Here is a 6,119-nt window from a genome sequence, read left to right as displayed (position 1 = left end):
AGCGGAGAGACTGGTGGACATAGAACATTGTGGTGGTTATATCTGAAGCGGAGAGAATGGTGGATATAGAACACCGTGGCGGTTATATCTGAAGTGGAGAGACTGGTGAACACCGTGGCGGTTACATATGAAGCGGAGAGACTGGTGGACATAGAACATTGTGGTGGTTATATCTGAAGCGGAGAGAATGGTGGATATAGAACACCGTGGCGGTTATATCTGAAGTGGAGAGACTGGTGGACATCGTGGCGGTTATATCTGAAGCGGAGAGACTGGTGGACATTGTGGCACTTTTGTGAAGTAAAATGCACACTTTTAAAAATGTTTAAAGTAAGGGTAAACAAAACTCATTGGAAATCATTTGAATTCAACTCCACTGATTGCTATTTTCTTCCCTTATCCAAATCAAGGAAACCGATGGTCAGAGACAGTTGTGTTTTAGGGTTAACTGCTTTACGATTGGATTTTTTATTTTCTAATATATTCAGGTAACTTCTTTCAGGTTTTACTTACACTCAAATAGGCCTAGTTGTTAGCATGCCGGGTTACGAATCGGAAAGTCCAAGGTTTGAGTCTGTATTATGTCACTAAACACGCTTTAAGCTCTGGGGGTGTTATAACTCTGAGAGTCAACCCTGATACTTAATTCTGCCCGTGTAAGTAGCGGGTACTGATTAGTGTTTGCCCTCCCTCTGTAATCATTTCTAAATTAGCTATGCCCGATCCTTGGGGGTTTCTGACCTAAACATTTAGGCTATGTGCCATAAAGATTGTGCACCGGCCCTGTTCACATAATGATCCTTTCACGAGTTACTACTACTTATCAGGCGGGCCCTTCAGTCAGTGAGATAGGTCAGAAGGGCCCTTCAGTCCCGGTACCCAGTGAGATGGGTCAAAAGGACCCTTCAGTCCCGGTACTCAGTGAGATGGGTCAGAATGGCCCTTCAGTCCCGGTACTCAGTGAGATGGGTCACAATGGCCCTTCAGTCCCGGTACCCAGTGAGATGGGTCAGAAGGGCCCTTCAGTCCTGGTACCCAGTGACATGGGTCAGAAGGGCCCCAGGTGTATTTGACTTGTCTACACCACCTATATGTCTACCATTGTCTGTAGTTTTAATCATCCATAGTTAAGTGATCTGGGTATAAACTATTGTATTTACGTTGTTTGTTTGTAACGTATAAACTATTGTATTTACGTTGTTTGTTTGTAACGTATAAACTATTGTATTTACGTTGTTTGTAACGTATAAACTATTGTATTCACGTTGTTTGTTTGTAACGTATAAACTGTTGTATTTACGTTGTTTGTTTGTAACGTATAAACTATTGCATTTACGTTGTTTGTAACGTATAAACTATTGTATTTACGTTGTTTGTTTGTAACGTATAAACTATTGTACTTACGTTGTTTGTAACGTATAAACTATTGTATTTACGTTGTTTGTAACGTATAAACTATTGTATTTACGTTGTTTGTTTGTAACGTATAAACTATTGTATTTACGTTGTTTGTTTGTAACGGTAAACTATTGTATTTACGTGGTTTGTTTATAAAGTACAAAATATTGTATTTACGTTGTTTGTTTTATCTTTAAACACGTGAACGTTTAAGTTTTAACAACGTTTTTATCATTTCAAAGTAAAGGTTATTTTTTATCGGAGCTAGTCTTAAACATTATCTCACTATACGTGTATAGGTTTCTTTTCTTTTGTTGACAGATACTAACACTTAATATCGACACGTGCGGTTGGTGATTTGTTTGAAAGGAATATGAAATATTTTTTTTTATAAACAACTCGTTTTGTTGTTGTTGAATGTATGATTATTCTCTTCTAAAGACTGAACAATAATGAACAATGTTTTTAACAATAATGAACAATGTTTTTAACAATAATGAACAGTGTTTTAACAATAATGAACAATGTTTTTAACAATAATGAACAATGTTTTAAACAATAATGAACAATGTTTTAAACAATAATGAACAATGTTTTTAACAACAATGAACAATGTTTTTAACAACAATGAACATTATTTTAACAATAATGAACAATGTTTTTAACAATAATGAACAATGTTTTTAACAATAATGAACAATGTTTTTAACAATAATGAACAATGTTTTTAACAATAATGAATAATGTTTTAAACAATAATGAACAATGTTTTTAACAACAATGAACAGTATTTTAACAATAACGAACAATGTTTTTAACAATAATGAACAATGTTTTTAACAATAATGAACGGTGTTTATAACGTTAATGAACTATATTTTTAACAATAATGAACAATGTTTTAAACAATAATGAACAATGTTTTTAACAACAATGAACAGTATTTTAACAATAATGAACAATGTTTTTAACAATAATGAACAATGTTTTAACAGTAATGAACGGTGTTTATAACGTTAATGAACAATATTTTTAACAATAATGAACAGTGTTTTAACAATAATGAACAATGTTTTAACAATAATGAACAATGTTTTAACAGTAATGAACTGTGTTTATAACGTTAATGAACAGTATTTTAACAATAATGAACAATGTTTTAACAGTAATGAACGGTGTTTATAACGTTAATGAACAGTATTTTAACAATAAAGAACAATGTTTTAACAGTAATGAACGGTGTTTATAACGTTAATGAACAGTATTTTAACAATAATGAACACATTAAGCTACTAATATAGTTTTTCAATAATGGAATGTTGAGCATAAATATTTAAAACACTGACGTGTATGTATATATGTATGTGTCATGTACTTAATTACAAGTTTCTTTTTCCAGTGTAAAATTTTGAACTGACTTTTTAATTTTTATGCGTCTGTAACTTATAACACAAGCAGGCCTAACCAATTTTCTCTCGAGATAATAAAGCTGATAAAATTAAATTATATCTCGACGCCAGAGTGTGCTTCATTATGATAATCAAACATACTGACAGGCTTTAAAAACAACTGTTGTTTCGTCAAAAAATTACTAGTTGTTAAATCATGTACATGTAACACCACTTCGTAAACAATGCAGGTTTCACGTGCAAAAAAACAAACAAAAAAAGATTTACATGGTCTATGGTTAAATCACCTGACACGATTTAGTGAAAACAGAGATTCTTCGTAGGCTAAATGTCTAATGTTTTGTCCAGTTGGTTCGTAATTAAATAATCTTATTAAATAATTCGTAATTAAATATTCTAATTAAATAATTCATAATTAAATAATCTAATTAAATAATTCATAATTAAATAATCTAATATATCGTGAGAAAATGTAGTTAGTTATGTGTGCTTGCAGAAATATTTTCAGGGGGGGCAAGACATGTATTTAGGGAATCAGTTTTTACAGTTCAAGTTTTTACAGACTAAAATTGTATGTGCTATGTGTGCTTAAACGTGATCACAAATTTACAGTTGTAATAACAATTACAAAGATATTTAAGCTAACTACGATGTTAAGTTTACATCATAATACCTGCATTTATTTTGTGTGTGAAATGTAAGGGGGTCAGATGCCCCCTCTTGCCCCTTATTGCGGGCGCCCATGTCTACTATTATTTACTGTAAAATATTCTCGTAAATAGTAATAATAAAATTAGGCCCAGTAGGCAAGACATTCATATCTCGAAATTAGTCCCAGTAGGCAAGACTTCCATATCTCGAAATTAGGCCCAGTAGGCAAGATCATTCATATCTCGAAATTAGGCCCAGTAGGCAAGACTTTCATATCTCGAAATTAGGCCCAGTAGGCAAGACTTTCATATCTCGACTAATAACTTGATTTGTTTTTACAACGAGGATTTCTAAGACCAATTTCAATTCTAAACTATTAAACTGAGAAGAATATCGTAGTACGACATTATTGGAAAGGTTAATATTTCAAATACCCTCCCCCACTCCCGGTAACAGAAGCTTATATCTTCCTCTTTCGAACATCTCCCCCTCCACAATTCCTTTACCATTCAAGTTCACTGCTCTTTTTTTAGAAACATCTGGGATAAACCGACTCTCGAACTTTAAAAAATACCATTTTACACAAAGACTAAGAAATGTTTACCTGATAAGTCTCCTTGTTTCTACGTTAGCAGCAACGTGGATGGATGCCATTCACTACATTATAGGTCTCGACAAGTATTCTCGTCCCCGGGTAACTACTGTGAATAACGAACGAATTAATTCAACAAAAATAGCAATTAATAACGTATTATATGTAAACAATAAAATTAATTTTCCTGCCCTGATTTGTTGTGACAAAAATAACATTCTAATCTAGTTCGTATCTAGCAACCGTCGTCAGCTAATTTTCTAACATAAAACCAACTACAGTGTCTTTCGTATCCCAGCCGGCGTGAAGAATCCTGGTATTACCCGAAAGGCCTCATCTGAACTGCATGTAGTATATATAGAATGATTGACACATCATTATTCATTTTGCTCAATTCTTGTTAATTAATGACCCATAAAAGACAGAAGTCTTGTATTTTATATGTTAAAATCACCTTAAAATAATGCGCAAACTCTGAAACGTGTGACACTTGTTTTTTTTTGTGTTATTATTGCGATTAATAAGGGCCATTTGAACTGTTTTGTACAAGAACGTGTAGAAGAAATGAGTTTAAACATAATGTTTTCGATAACTTTAAACACCGTTTACGATTTTAGCATCAGAGGTTTTCTTAAGTAACTGCATAGGGTATATAATTTGATAATGATAATTTGAAACACTAGTTTAAAACTAACTGAAAGAGTCAATTCAAACTGTTAGGACATTAATTTGAACCAATTAAAACATTTAGTTGAAACTAACAAAAGAACTTAGTTAAAACCATTAAAATACTTGTTTAAAACAGTTTAGTTAACAGCTAAACCAGTTGAAATACTTATTTATAATAGTTGAAACAGTTAAACCAATGGAAAATATCGTTAAAATAGTTGAAACAGTTAAAAATACAAAACTGTAAAATATCCACTGAGATATGATATGTTTTTTTTTTAGAGACGTGTTTTTTAGAAAATTACCTCTTTCAAAGAAAAAATAAATCAATCAAGTTTTAAGTCGTTACGAGTTAAATGATCTGGAAATCTTCTTTCTTTCTGAATGAGAGACAACGTGAAAAATCTGGCTCAAGCCTGATCAGCGAAATCAAGATCTAAAATGCATTTCAAGACAAGGTAAAAAATAAAGACTAAAGATAAAAGTTTAAAATTTAATTTTTACATTGTTTTACTTCTCTCCATCACAACACTACAAGCACGAGGTCAATTCATCTTCAGTGAGTTTTGTGATCCAAGAAAATCAATATTTCAACTCTTCTGGTGGATAAGATCGACGTTAATCAAGGAATGTTCTCGAAGGCCTATTAACCCTAACTGCGTAAACTAACCGGTGACGAGACACAACAACACCATAAGCCATGCGATATACCAAGATGTGTTATATATATATATATATACATATATATATATACATGTTATTTATTTCTTAACACATTCTCTATCCATCACTAACACACACACGCATTGGATATTAATTATAGTACGCTGTTCTGACGCAGGAGGGGGCACATTCTATTTGAATAACAAATGCGTTTTATGACTCGTACAGATTACGGGTGCACCCGACAGAAATCCATAATATATCATTTTGTTAACTTTCTTCATCTTGACTTCTTCAATAGAAACAGGCAGACAGGTCGTTAACAGCAACGACCAAGAAATTTTAATTATTTTAATACTTTTTCACATTTTAAAAATTGTTTTCAACCTTCCATTTTATGTAACCCCCTCTGATATATATATATTCATATTTTTACTTTCGTAAATATTCCCATATATATATATAAATATTTTTACCGCACTAACTAATTATCTACATTGTTATATTTACTGTAGTAACTATTTATCTACATTGTTATATTTACTGCAGTAACTAATTATCAACACTGTTATATTTACTGTACTAACTAATTATCTACATTGTTATATTTACTGTAGTAACTATTTATCTACATTGTTATATTTACTGCAGTAACTAATTATCAACACTGTTATATTTACTGCAGTAACTAATTATCAACACTGTTATATTTACTGCAGTAACTAATTATCAACACT

The 6,119-nt window shown here is 31.8% G+C and overlaps 1 long non-coding RNA gene across 1 annotated transcript in view; it reads right to left on the bottom strand.

The window, feature by feature from the left end:
• LOC111089578 overlaps positions 1-6,119 on the bottom strand; it is a 40,620-nt gene that overhangs the window by 28,925 nt on the left and 5,576 nt on the right. The window contains exon 2 of the long non-coding RNA XR_002613818.1: positions 4,063-4,159. This is a non-coding gene — a long non-coding RNA (uncharacterized LOC111089578). The remainder of the gene's footprint in view (positions 1-4,062; positions 4,160-6,119) is intronic.

The sequence above is a fragment of the Limulus polyphemus genome, unplaced genomic scaffold (assembly GCF_000517525.1).
Source record: "Limulus polyphemus unplaced genomic scaffold, Limulus_polyphemus-2.1.2 Scaffold6678, whole genome shotgun sequence".
In the NCBI taxonomy this organism is placed as follows: Eukaryota; Metazoa; Arthropoda; class Merostomata; order Xiphosura; family Limulidae; genus Limulus; species Limulus polyphemus.
This window is presented reverse-complemented; position numbering and strand designations above follow the sequence as displayed.